Source organism: Muntiacus reevesi, chromosome 4 (assembly GCF_963930625.1).
Source record: "Muntiacus reevesi chromosome 4, mMunRee1.1, whole genome shotgun sequence".
Lineage (NCBI taxonomy): Eukaryota > Metazoa > Chordata > Mammalia > Artiodactyla > Cervidae > Muntiacus > Muntiacus reevesi.
This window is the reverse complement of record NC_089252.1, coordinates 84,116,627-84,131,758: the sequence shown is the minus strand read 5'-3', so window position 1 is coordinate 84,131,758 and position 15,132 is coordinate 84,116,627. Positions and strand designations below refer to the sequence as shown.

At 35.0% G+C, this 15,132-nt stretch overlaps 1 protein-coding gene across 1 annotated transcript in view; it reads left to right on the top strand.

Annotated features, from left to right (window-relative positions):
- Positions 1 to 15,132, top strand: part of CNTN6 (contactin 6) — a 161,955-nt gene that overhangs the window by 56,427 nt on the left and 90,396 nt on the right.

Here is a 15,132-nt window from a genome sequence, read left to right as displayed (position 1 = left end):
AAGATGGCAAGCAGGTCACTAAATTTTTGACGTACCCTTCACTCTATTTTCTTGTACTTCCAGAAATATATTACCTGGAGTGTCTCCTTGCTTAATTAATCAACAACTCTTAATTAATCAACAATCTTAAAAACCTGCACAGCTAGTTTCCAAAATAAGGCAAATTAAAGGCCATTGTTCATGGTGGATAATTTGAATTGAGCCAAACATGTCCTGGTGGCGGAAGCATTTTGTTTTACTACTCAGATAAGTGTTTATAAGCAATGCGTTTGGAAAGCTTTGAATCCAGTCACTTATCTGCTTTTTTTTCATGGAATTTTCAGAACACTGCAGTTTGGCAATTTTAAAATTTCATTTTGACACCCATAAACACCAGTAACCAAGTAACAAAGTGATAAAATTCCACTTCAAAATATTAATGTACATATGAATTATCTGGGGGATAGCTAAATTGAGATTCAATATATTTGGTGTATTATCTGATTTCTTCATTTCCAACAAACTCCTAAGCAATAGTGATTCTTCTTACCTACAGAACATACTTTGAATGGTAAGAGACATCACTCTCAGCACCACTTTTAAGTACTTACCTATAAATCCAGAATCGATTCCTAATGTGGACCTCATATTCAGAAATAATGATTCACATTCAGAAGTACGGGAAACATCCTTAAAAGTCTTCATCCTATTATTAAGCAAATATGCCAAGCAATCCAAATAATGTTTGTTCGTTTGTGTATGCATGCTCAGTGGTGTTCGACTCTTTCCAGCACTAAGGAGTGTAGATTGCCAGGCTTCTCTGTCCATGGAATTTGCCAGGCAAAAATACTGTAATGAGTTGCCATTTCCTCCTCCAGGGGATCTTCCAGACACAGGGATGGAACCAATATCTTCTATATTTCCTGCATTGCAGGTGGGATTCTTTACCACTGAGCCACACAGGAAGCCCAATCCAAATAATGCTAGTACTAAATATTTTGCAATCAGCATTATTTGGCTCTATTTCCTAGTGCCTAAGTGGTAAAGAATCTGCCTGCAATGCAAGAGCAGCAGGAGATATGGGTTCAATCCCTGGATTGGGAAGATTCACTGGAAGAGGAAATTGCAACCCACTCCACTATTCTCGCCCAGAGAATCCTGTGGGGAGAGGAGCCTAGCAGGCTACAGTCCACAGGGTCACAAAGAATCAGAATTGATTGTCAGTTCAGTTGCTCAGTTGTGCCTGACTCTGCAAAACCACTGACAAGCATATCAGGTTTCCCTGTCCCATCACCAACTTCGGGAGCTTGCTCAAATTCATGTCTATTGAGTCGGTGATGCCATCCAACCATCTCACCCTGTTGTCCCCTTCTCCTGCCTTCAATCTTTCCCAGCATCAGGGTCTTTTCCCATGAGTCAGTTCTTTGCATCAGGTGGCCAAAGTATTGGAGGTTTAGCTTCAGCATCAGTCCTTCCAATGAATATTCACGATATCCTTTAGGATAACTGGTATGAGCTCCTTGCAGTTCAACAGATTCTCAAGAGTCTTCTCCAAAAACACAGAGCGCAAAATCATCAGTTCTTCAGTGTTCACCTTTCTTCATGGTTGAACTCACATCCATGACTACTGGAAAAACCATAGCTTTGACTAGATGGACCTTTGTTGGCAAAGTAACGTCTCTGCTTCTTAATGGGCTGTCTAGGTTGGTCATAGCTTTTCTTCCAAGGAGCAAGCATCTTTTAATTTCAAGGCTGCAGTCACCATCTGCAGTGATTTTGGAGCTCCCCAAAATAAATTTTCCTCTGTTTCCATCATGTCCCCTTCTATTTGCCATGAAATGATGGGACCAGATGCCATGATCTTCATTTTTGAGTGTTGAATTTTAAGCCAGATTTTTCACTCCCCTCTTTCACTTTCATCAAGAGGCTCTTTAGTTCTTCACTTTTTGCCATAAGGATGGTGTCATCTGCATATCTGAGGTTATTGATATTTCTCCTGGCAATCTTGATTTCAGCTTGAGCTTCATTCAACCCAGTATTTTGCATCATGTTCTCTGCATATAAATTAAATAAGCAGGGTGACAATATACAGTCTTAACGTACTCCTTTCCAAATTTGAAACCAGTCCATTGTTCCATGTCCAGTTCTGTTTTTTTTTTTTTTGACCTCCATACAGATTTCTCAGGAGCAAGGAAGGTGGTCTGGTATTCCAATCTCTTTAAGAATTATCCACAGTTTGTTGTGATCCACACAGTCAAAAAAGCTTAGTGTAGTCAATAAAGCAGAAGTAGATGTTTTTCTGGAATTCTCTTGCTTTTTCAATGATCTGATGGATGTTGGCAATTTGATCTCTTGTTCCTCTGCCTTTTCTAAATCTAGCTTGAACACCTGGAAATTCTCAGCTCATGGACTGTTGAATTTTACATATTTGGCCCCATAGTGTTTGTTCAATAAATAATTATAGATTGTTTAAATTATTTTAAGAGATTGACAAATGGGAGTTTTGTCAGTTTTTGTTTACTTGCCTTGAAAGATATGATGAACTTTCACCATTTTCAAGCTTTCTCAGAAATTAAAGTATATAAAACACCATAAAATATCAGCAAAATATTTTGAAAATTTGTTGATTTATTTATAAAGCAAACCAATGAAAAATAGTATCTGAAAAGAATATTAATAGTTTACTCTATCATGTTTGGCATCAGGAAATAAAGATTCCTGTAATTTAAAAAATATTCACATAATAAATAAGTGAAAAGGATTGATGCTAGTTCTCAAAAATCTCATGTAAATAAATTTCATGTGCTAATCATTTATAGCTAAGAATTTATATGATATGCCTAATCCTCTTAGTTGTGCAGGGTACCTCATATTTTTATTATATTTGAGGAAGATGATGAGGCTCAAAATATATAAGTAACTGGTTAAATTTCATGCTTCTGTTAAGAAAGAAAGGGCACTTTAAATTTAGTCTCACCTGATTTTAAGTTCTGAACCTAGAAACTTTTGAGTAAATGGTTAAGATAACTGCTCTCCAAATTAGAGGAGGCAGATTGAATTCTCAGTTTTCTCAAGAGTTGTCTGACCATCAGCAAACATCCTTCTTAACTGTTATGAATTTCCATATCCTCATGCAAAAAAGATTAAAATGATATCTACCTCCTGTATTGTTTTGAAGATTACAGTGTATAATACAAGTAAAAATATGGGAAATATGATGTTTATGTACAAAATAAAAATTCCTCAATGATAAAGTGTATGTTCATTGTTAAGTTTATATATAAAAGAGCTGATGCACCTGAAATAAAATTAAGGAAGAATGGGAAAATGATATGAACTGCTTCACTGTACCTCTTAGAAAATTGTCAGGGAAATAATTGATTTAGTGGAGTATGTCCCATAACATTTTATCTGACAAAGTTAATCATTGTTGAGATTATATTTATTAAAGCTATTATTAATATGGAATTGAAATGCTTCAGTGTTAAAATGGAAAGTCTGAAGCATTCACAAGGACATAATGATAGTGTTAAAATGTTCTGCATAAGAAACATAAATTCTGTGTAACTGAAGTATAGATATAGTTCTCATTTCTTCAGATGAACAGAATGTAGATGAAAATTCTTTATATATTTGGAAAATATTATGCAAATGTTAGCTACTAACAAAAAAGATTTTTTACTGCCTGTGCCCTCTGCAGTGGACATTTGCCAAATACTCTACTGACTTTTCTGAATTTGCAACATTAACATACACACAAACAATGCACTCCCTAGAAAGTTAATTAATTGATAAACATAATTAACAATCTGAAAAGAACAAAATCAACCCCCTTTTTAAATGATAAATATCTATTTGCAGGTCTATTGCCAAGTGTTTTACAAACTATTGAATGATAATTATAAATCATGTTCTTTGACAACTCTTTATAAAAATATTGTGTGCAATACTTGATTTTGTTATATTTTTTGTTTCAAACAAATATGTTCCAGACAATATTGGGACTGCATTGTACAAATCCTTTTAAATCTCCTCACTCACTTTCTGAGGTACTACACTTCTCTGTAGTAAGTTGGATATACCCCAAACTGAAAAAGCTAATTGGTTCAGTGAGGAATAATATCAAGAGTTCTTTCTCTTATCAACAATGTTTCTAAACACTTTTGCTAACTAATTACAGACCACTATTTATGCTATAAATTATGCATTCATTAAACTAAGGTTTATGTATTTTAGCTAATGAGAAAAGAGGGGAAGTAGAGGAGAGAGTAAGGAAATTAGTAGATGAATAGGAAAGAGGAACACACACACACAAAATTACACAAGTCATTGCCGCAACATTTTATTCACCATCTTTTTAAAGGACTTTAGACAGTTTCTGAAATACAGACTGGTTTTCATGAAATATTTGTGGAAATAATTTCCTAAGTGCTAGGAAATAATTCCCTTTATCCTGGGAATATTCCTTCTCTTGAATGGGTAGATTATTTTGGAATTTATCTTGCTTAATGGCCTCTGAGCTTCCTGGGCCTGTGGTTTGGTAACTGTCACTAATATTGGAAAATTTCCAGTCATTCTTACTTCAAATATTTATTCTGTTCATTTCTCTCTTGGCTCTCCTTCTGGTGTTCCCATTAGACATCTGTTTCACCATTTGTAGTTGCCCCAGTTAATGGATATTCCCTTCTTTCTTTCTTTCTTTTTTCTTTCTTTCTCTTCACATTAATTTGGGGTGTTTCCATTGACATTTCTTCTCATTCACTTACTCTTTCCTTCGTCATGCTCAGTCCCCTGGTAAACCTATCAAAGACATTCTCATTTACATTACAGTGTTTTTATATCTATCACCTCCTTTTGATCCTTTCTTAGAATTTTTTTTTTTTTTCTGCTACATTAATCCTCTGTTCTTTCATGCTGTCTGCTTTTTCCATTAGAGTCCTTAACATATTAATTTTAGTAGTTTCAAATTCCCAATGTGATAGTTTAAAAATATTTGCCGTATTTGAGTTTGGTCCCACTGTTTGCTTTTCTCTGTAAAATGTACATTTTAATTGTCCTTTTATATATTTTTGTTGTTGTTAAAACCTAGTACGATGTAACAGGTAAAAGTAAGTGATTTTACACTAGATTTTAGTGTAAACTTTCATGTTTATCTGGCAAGGATTTAGGCTGTGTTTACTGTTTGCCATAGCTGTGGTTTCAGAGGCTAAAACTCCCTCTATTGTTTTTCTTTCTGTTTTCCCTGTTATCTTCAGATTTCCCTAGAGACTCTCTTACTTAGAGACTGAGGTCTGCAGTTTCTTTACATATAACCCCTAGCTATTTATTCAGAAGACCTATTGATGATATGAATGTCTTTATAAGCTAAGTTTAGCATCTCAATAATTTATGGATCTGTTTCTGTTGACTGTTTTTGCTTCTAATCATGATTCCTATTTTTTTATGCTTTTCAGGTATCTAATAATTTAATTTAATTAGAGATACAATAAATATTCTGCTGTTAAAAGCTGAATTGTTGTGTATATCTTTCAAGTATTGGATTTTATTGATAGGAATTAAGTTGCAGTGATTCTGCTTGACCTTTCTGTAGCTTATTTTTAAACTTCCTTGGGTATGGAGTAGATGTTAGTCTAAGGCTAGTTTATTTCTAAGATGTTTCTTCCTATCAAATGCTCTAAATGTTTTCTATCTCTCTTCTTTAGCATGTTGGAATTCTAACATCTTTCAGCCCTGTTTGTGCTCTGAAAATTGTTCTTTGCTCAGCCTCATTTATGATTCTTATGTAGATTTCTGGAGCACTTTCTTTTTCTAGTCCCATTGTCTCTGATACTCTGCTGTGCAATCCCAGCCACTTCAGTCACCTTGCATCTCCTAACTCAGTGATGCAGTCTTGTCCTATTTATGTTTGCTTCTTCATTCAGTGTTCTGGAAAGTGCCTGAAGGTAAAAAATCTGGGATATCAATAGCTTACTTAGTACATCCTTTAGGGATCACAGTTTTATGCTGCCTATTGTTACTTCCCTGAAATCAGATTTGTTTCCCATTATATTTGTTCAGTTTTCTAATTGTTTCTGGCAGGAGAGTAAATGTAGGTCCAGTTAATCCAACAGTGCTAAATTCCAGATTATTTTTTTAAGGCTAATTTTGAAGGTAAAAAGGTGAAGTTTAGAGAAATGAAATAATTGCTATACATAAGTTGTAAATTTGCAATTCAAATTAAAATAATTGATTCTGACTCCAAAACTCATGCTTATAGCCATTTGATATTTACATCAAATTATCTTTTAATATACAAATTAATTCCCCATGTGCAGATGCAGCTAGCCCTCAATTCTGTAAATGTTTTCCTTTAAAAGGCTTGAAAATTTTCAGCAAAACGGTAAAAAAGATGTTATCTGAGAATGAAATTATGGGTATTTCATTATGGATAGTAATTATGGATGGTAAAATTATGGATAGTAGTCTGCAATTATAGTATTCCAGCAAATAGCAAGTTTAATTTTATATATTAAAGTTTTTGATAATTCAAAAGATAACCTTTTCAAAATTCATTATTTTTGAATGAGAAGGAAAAATTCTCTAAAAATCAATCAGGGCCACTGCGGAGGATACACCCCACTGGTTTATATATGGCAATGGTAATAGCTACTATTTATAAAAATATAGGATAGATGATTAGGAAGAGTATAGAAAATATACCAACCAACCTAGGGGGCTGCTGTAGTCATGCACGCAGAGAGTGTGGAGAATGAGATCTATGGACGGCTGGCTAGAGTGTTTACTCAAAGACCCTAACCGTCTTAAACCACAATGGGCTAATGTGAGTATAGAATAATTAAGACAAAACTTCAGATACCTGATTGAACTTTAATTACTATGACTTTGGGGACATGCATCTCACTTTCTATGTTGGAGTTTCAGAGCTGACATGATCACAGCTTTCAATTCTCAGCTTTGTCTCATTTGTTTAACATGGCAGACTCTTAATTATCTAAGTTGCAAATTAATTGTATTGTGAAATACCCTGAGAAACTCCTTGAATAGGTGCTATTCAAATATACTGTGATTGACTGATAGATCTCTGTGCCTCCTTTCAAGAAAATATATGCCTTTATTCTTAATAAAGAAGTTAAACTGATATAATCATAACTCCTCTACCACTCTCATAAACAACCAAACATATTTACTTTTCTTTTTTTTCCTTAACTTAATAACTCTGCTGTCAATGCTCTGGAATGCAAATAAAATTAGTCACTTTACTCAACATTCCTATGTGTCATGAAGCCTTCACACAGAGGACTATATTTATGTATAAACAATGATATTTATGTATACAGGTATATCTTATTCATTTTTTTTCTAATTTATGAAGGAAAAGATACCCCAGCTTAGCTATTAATGCTAAGCAGTAAATATGAAGTCTCACCAAGATGTTGTTATCTATTCCAGAACTTTCAGATGAAAGAGCAGCTATTTGACTTTGCTTTCATTTACACATATGGACATCATTGAAGAGAATACCACAGAAAGATTGCTCAGGAAGCTCAGAACGACAGTAGCATTTTAACACATTATTAGTTTTTTGCAGAAACTAATGCCTGTGGTACTAGTACATCTCTGGCCAATAATATGTTAATAGTAAACTAGGTGCATTCAGGGTTTTCAGGATTTTAACACTTGCTTTAAAAAAATTCAGACAGACATCTTAAAAATTTCCCATTTGAATGGCTAATAGTTCATTTTTTTAAAAAAAATTTCCTCATTAAGTTAAATGGATAGAGAGTAAATTATTTTCCTATGAATAGCTTGTCCTGTTTGTCCCACAATGTAGTATACTGAAGCTACTCTTTAGATTCTTTCTAACTGCTTTGCATTTTATCATGATTTTCTATTGGTTTGCATTAGATGATATGGTAAATTTCATTCAAATATGAGAACTGACAAGCATTCAAGTCAATCTTTGAAAAACTGAAAGACAGTGATCCTCAACACACTCACCATAGGGCTGAACGTCTTATCAGTGGATTCACTAACATTTCAAGGAAACACTGTGTTCTAGAAAGTGTATAGGTTTTGAAGAGATCAGGGTTTAAATACTCAGTCCCCCTGTCAAGCTCCCCTGAAGAAGGAAATGGCAACCCACTCCAGTGTTCTTGTCTGGAGAATCCCATGGAGAGAGAAACCTGGTAGGCTATAGTTCATGGGATCGCAAGAGTCAACACGACCTAGTGCTATCTTCCTTTTCTTTCCCCCGTCAATAGTTGGGCCACTATGATCAGTCTTCCTATCAGTAAAACAAAGCAAAAAACTAGATGGATGAATAGATAGATAGGCAGGTGGACTATAAAGAGAACAGAATTGATGTAAGGACTGGAAAGAATTTTAAACTTCACCACTCCCTTATCATAATCCCTAGCTTATAATAGGCAATCAATACACAACAACAATTAATAAACTGTAGTACTGTAATTGTCAGTGCTGCTTTGACTGAGAAAGTAAAAAGGAATACACAGGAAGGAGAGAAGGGATTTCTATATTATATTTCTTTGCTAACACAATCTTCAAGGACTTGCTCAGAACAATGGACTTACCATTTTAAAATAACGTATTTATTCTTGAGGATTATTGACATCCCCTCATTCATTCACTTGGCAAATTAAGCTCCGGTATCTATTAACTTAGTAAATATGCATTGAATATCTTATTCAATAGTTAATTCCTTTATGCTTTCACTTAGTCAGGAGGAATTCTGACAGCAGATGCTGGCTAGGCCCTGGGGATATAAAGATAATAGAAGGACCCCAGGGAGTTCACAGGCTACTGAAAATAGGATTGATGTAACAACATGGGTCACACATTTTTTTTTTTTTCCTGGAATCTGTTCTTTCCTTGCAAACTTTCAATGAAGTAAGATTCAGGAATACTCACTCTGGGAACTTGCCTGATTTTCTTTACTCCTTTTAAAACTGACACTGGAAAGAGTCACTCTCAATTTCTTTGGTAGAACTAGTAAGAGACTGTTATTGAAGGAATTTTTTTGTGTCTCTGAGAAATAGAAGATTCTTGCCTCTTTTTCTCCCACTTAATTAAAACCCTTTCCCCCCCAAAATTTTAAAATAACAGTTTTAGGACAGAAAAGTCAGCTGACAGTATAGTAAAATCCCATATAATACCACACAGTTTCCCTATTATTAATATTTTAAATTAAGATGGTACTTATGTTATAAATAATGAACAAACATGAATATGCCTGTATTAACTAAAGCCATAATTCACTCAAATTTCCTTAGTTTTTACTTGATATCTTTTTTAATTCTAACATTCTATCCCAGGTACTGTATTGAGTTTTCTTGTCTCCCTAGGCTCTTTTTGGCTGTAATTAACGGTGTCTCAGACATTTCTTGTTTTTGATCACCCTGAGAGTTTTGAGGAGTAGTGATCAGTTTTACTGTGGGATGACCCTCTATTGGAATTTGTCTGCTATTTTCTTAACTTTAACCTGAGGTTATGGGTTTTGAGCAAAAAGGCTGCAAAAGTCAAGTGCCATTTTCACCACATCATACCAAGGTTATTACTCTATCAATATGATCTATGGCTGCTAATGCTGGCCTCCATCACTTGGCAGAAGCAGTTTTTGTCAGGGTTCTCCATTGTAAACCTACTCATTTTTCTCTTTTCCTATATTGAGTCTTTGGAAGGGTCAAAGTATGTGGTTCATATCTAATGAGTAAGGGGTCTTGATCCACTTCTAAGGAACCTATGTAATTTATTTAGAATTCTTCGTCATGGGAGATTTTTCACTTCTCTATCCTCGTTCATCAATTTATTCAATCTTTTATTTATATCAGTATCACACAGTGAATATTTATTTCACTTTTGGATTATAATCCAATACTGCTTTGTTTTGATGCTCAAATTGTTTCAGCATATTCTTTGTAAAACACTTTTAAAAATCTTTAAAAGTATATATCATGAATATATATACCATTAAACAGTTTTCTGTACCTGCATATGGAAAGACAATGGGACATTCAAAGGTGTATTTTCAGTCAGTCTCTTACTGGTGGACATTTAATTTCCTTCTATTTTGTTTACATTTTTTGTTGTCATAAATAATGATGACATGAATATTCTTGGGGCTATGTTTTGTCCATCTGCATGGAAATCTCTTCAGTATAATTTTAGAAAATTAAATTATTGAATAACAGGAATGTAAAAGCTAAAGTTTCTGATGTGTGTTGGCAAATTCTCTTCAAGAACAACTGCAGAGGGTCCATTTTCAAATCGATCAAATTACAAGTTGGGTCTCTTTTGATCTTACATACTGAATCCAAAAAGTCAAACATTCCTTTCACCTATTTTTTTCCTATTTCAAAGCCAAAATTGGATTTTTACATTGCTGTTTCAAAAATCAAATTAATCTAAAGGCCCTAAAATTCATCCAAGAAGAATATATATATATATATATATATATATATATATATATACTTCTGCAAGTAACTCTTTATTCTTTCCATCTCAGTCTACCATCACCTTTCTCAGGAGACTTACAAATCTTACTTTTTAAGTAACTGGCGATTGCAGGAAAGAAATATTTCAAATCCAAGTTGGAACTGAACTGAAGTAAAAGAAGTTACTTGCATTTTTCCTGTTAACCTTGGAACCCATCTCTAGAAATTTTATTGGAATTTGGAGGCATCTCAATATGTTGAAAAAAAACAACTCTGATTTCATCTTCTGGCCCCTGAACAAAAGAAGCTCTACCCCCTGATTATAAAACACATTAGTTAATTAGGTAAGGAATATATTTCTAAGCACACATTATACTGACCAAAAAGATGATTCTCACGCTGTAGCTGTTTAGTTCATGAGGAGCAGCAAAGCATGGTACTTTAGAGCTCAGTCACTATGGAAAGAGACTTTACAGTTCAAGTCATTTTTCTGTAATTCACTGTGTGATATTGGGCCTGTTACCAACCTATTCTATTCCCAATCTCCTTATCTACAAAATGTTAATAGCAACAATCTTGTGTCTTAAGATATCATCATATAGTTTCAATGAAGCACTTAGCACAGTGCCTGGCATAGAATATGATCAATAAATGTTAGATATATTAATAATATAATGATTAAATATAACAAACCATATATAATGTCTCCTTAATTTCTTTACATGAACATTTATGATTATGAGCTGAGCTAAAGTCAAGCCCTATAATTTCTAAGGAATTCTAACTCTCAACATAATTCTGAAGGAACATGAGCCTCCAGAACCTACCTTGACCAAAGTATAATTTCCTCTCCTGTAGGGCAACATAGCACTCATATACTTGGTGAAGTATTTATTTAGGATTAATATTATGTATTCATAAAACATTATGGAGATGCTATCGACCAAGGGATAGTTTGTTTGTTTTTTTTTTCTGCTATGTACAGTGTTATTTTCAGCACTACTATACCTTGAAATTATGGGCTCCTGTTTTACGTTTCATGTACCAATTAGGGCTTACACTGTGGAGTAGAAAGTGGCCATAGATGTCTTAGGGACTTGGGACAATAGAACCTCACTGTCCCTGTGTGGACGATCACGGTACTGAGACAATTTAGCAAACTTTATTGTTGGTTCAAACTTTATATTTCAGAATGTATTCTCATAATATATATCCCCATTTTATCCTTTCAAGCAGTCTTTCATGTACCCATTGTTACCTCTAGTTATAAGGAGAAAGCTGAGGCTCAGAGATGTGAGGTAATTTGCACTCAATTACACAAAACTTGCCTGTGTCCTACATGCAAGTACTGTTTTGCTACCACTGCTTTTAAGACCAGACTATTTGTGGGCTTTTCAACTGGCTGCAACAAGTGTAGTGTCAAATACCAGAAAAATGCATGCACACCATAATGTTTTCTCCCCCAAGGGAAACCTGGCATAGACACTGACCAGGAGAACAGGATCATGACTACATTTAGATCACACAGAGAAAAAAAAGAAAAAAAAATTCCTTTTTCCGTAACAGTGAGATTGCTTTTCTACAGAACTCATGAATTTAACCATATTGTATCCCTTTGGGACAATCTTATATCCCAAGCTCTTTGTATGAATATTTCAAGTTGAGGAAATGAAAGCAGCTAGTTGAACAGTCTGAAAATTGAACAGAGGCACTCTGTGCTGGTTTTGTTATTCTGCTTCCCACTCTTCGATTAAAAATGGCCACAGACAGGATTTTCTGAAATGAGGTTCAAGTTAAGAATAATCCCAAATATAAGCATCTTAGGAAACTGGTTCTCTGTACCAGTTTCTACTTAAAAACTTGGTATAGCCTGGATTTAAGCTGTGGATAATGAGGTTTAAGAAATCCAAGGGAAAAATATAAGCTTTCTCAAATAGCACTAGTAATCAAAATTCTATTTATGGGCTAAAAGTATAGAAGTGAAGCAGAGTTTCTACAAGTGTGTGGAGAGCTTTAACTTAACTTCCAATTGAGGTTGAATTAGACTAGGTGGTTAACAAATATATTCTCTGTCTCCAGATAAAATTAATAGGATGCTCACTCAGTAAAAGCACAATGACAAGAAAGTTAGAAGTAAAAGTCCTCATGGCAATGCTTATTTAAGAAGCACAAAACCAGAGGAAGAGGGAAGAAAGATAAATAAAAGGGAGAGGCAAGAAAGAAAAAGAGAGAGGGAAAGGAAGGAAGTAAGGAAGAAAGAGAGACAGAGAGAAAGGAGGAGAGAGAGAAGGAGAGAGAATGAGAAAGAAAGGAGAGAGAGATAGAAAGGAAGGAAGGAGAAAGAAAATTTGCTTTTATGACCTAGTAGTCTTTTAAAACGCAATGGCATCCCACTCCTGTACTCTTGCCTGGAAAATTCCATGGACGAGGAGCCTGGTAGGCTGTGGTCCATGGGGTCGCTAAGAGTCAGACACGACTGAGCGACTTCACTTTCACTCTCACGCATTGGAGAAGGAAATGGCAACCCACTCCAGTGTTCTTGCCTGGAGAATCCCAGGGACGGGGGAGCCTGGTGGGCTGCTGTCTATGGGGTCGCACAGAGTCGGACACGACTGAAGCGACTTAGCAGCAGCAGCAGCAGTCTTTCAGAACTGTGTAGACTCATGTTGCAGGAAAATATAGATACAAAAAAGAAAAGGCTTCTTTAAAGTTTTCTGAAATACACAGTTCATGAATGTCTCACTTGTGCTGTGAGGAAATTGTTAATGAGAGAGTTGCTTCAAACTGGTTTTCTTTTCTGAGATTTGTATTCAAGATGGATTTTGACACCGCATTTGTAAAGATTAAAAAAAAAAAAAAAAAAAAGAAGTGTGAGGGGGGGTGGATTTGGAGCTGAAAAGGAAATTTTGCCAGAAATGGCTGATACCTGAAGTTACAGGATGATGGTGTCGCCATGCATTTTGACTTAACCCTTTAATGGCAGAGCTTCACGTGATTTAATAAGAATCCTCATTCTGAAGACCCTTCAAAGATCTCCTTGTTCCATTGAATTCTTCATATATTAATATACTAACTTGGGATTTTAAATAGACCACTTATTTTAAATTAAAATGAACTGTCAGGGAATACTGCATCACTGATATCATCAACATAGATAAGCTAGATAGGTCTTAAAAAGAATGTTGAAGCCACAGAAGGAAAAGGAGTCTACTAGTGCTAATAACTGAATGGGTGGCAACTCAGAATTGGAAGGTGGATCACAATAAATTAGCCTGTACTGGAACACTAAGTGGAAGAGAATTGGCAGGTAATAATTTAGCAGAAATTACCTGTCTAAACGTGAGTACCATTTCAAAAAGGTAATTAGGATTGTTAGCAGCTTCCTGCTGAATATTAAACTGAGATGACATATGGACACCATCTGTCACAAGCCTGGTACATAGTAAGCACTCAATTAATGGTTATTACTATTCATAAATAAATGCTTAGCTTTCTCACAAAGCATTTTTTTTCCTCTTTGGTGAAAGTTGTCTAATTACTTTCCTCACTACCACAATAATCCTAGATGATTCATCAAGTTGAAAAAAAAAAAATATTTTACAACAAAGCATGCTATAGCTCACTTGAGAGATCCCTGCTCTCATGATAAGGAAATTAAACACGATGGCTATGATCAGAGGCGTTATCTCCTTAGCAGTCAGTCTATCAAACAGGCAGAAGCAGGACATTTACTTCTAGAGACATATATGCGTGCTTGTGCACCCATTTCATGTACAGTATGGAGATCTGATTTTAGTTTATGCATGATTCATAAATCAATTTATGTTAAATGCCTAGTCATACAGAGTTCTTAAAGGAGAATAGGAAACAAATAAACGTAAGCTAGGATTCTTATTTTGAAATGGTAACAATAATATAATAATTTTAAATTATTTTTAGAGTCATTAACACAAAAAGTACTCTTTCATGTGTTTTAGATGGTGCTGAATGTGTGAAATGTATTATATTAATACCATTTAATCTTCACTATAATCCTGTGAAGTATATACTAGTATTAAGCCCTATTCTTGGCTTCCTGGGTAGCTCAGCAGGTAAAGATTCTACCTGCAAAGCAGGAGACCCTGGTTAAATTCCTGGGTCGGGAAGATCCACTGGAGAAGGGATAGGCTACCCACTCTGTATTCTTGGGCTTCCCTGATGGCTGAGACGGTAAAGAATTTGCCTGCAGTGAGGGAGATCTGGGTTTGATCTCTGGGTTGGGAAGATCCCCTGGAGAAGGGCATGGCAACTCACTCCAGTATTCTGGCCTAGAGAATCCCCATGGGCATAGGAGTCTGGGGGGCTACAGTCCATGGGGTCGCAAAGAGTCAGACATGACTGAGTGACTAAACAGCACAGCAAGCCCTATTCTATAAATGAGAAAATTTATGTTATAAATGTACAATAAAACGTAGTTGGTAAGTTTAAGAATTGCACTCTGCTCTGTACTCTATATAAAGTATTCTAATAGCTTTGTTATTAAAATTAGTACCAGTATTAGTATTTCATTGCTTACATAGAATGGTATATCTTGGAAAATTTAGCTTACATTTGAAATTGAACTCACTACTAATATAATTTCATCTGTTGCTGACTTTAGTTCTTCCCACACACTGTCCACTTGGGATGGCTTCAGAAAAGAGAGAGGTTGTGAAATCTAAAG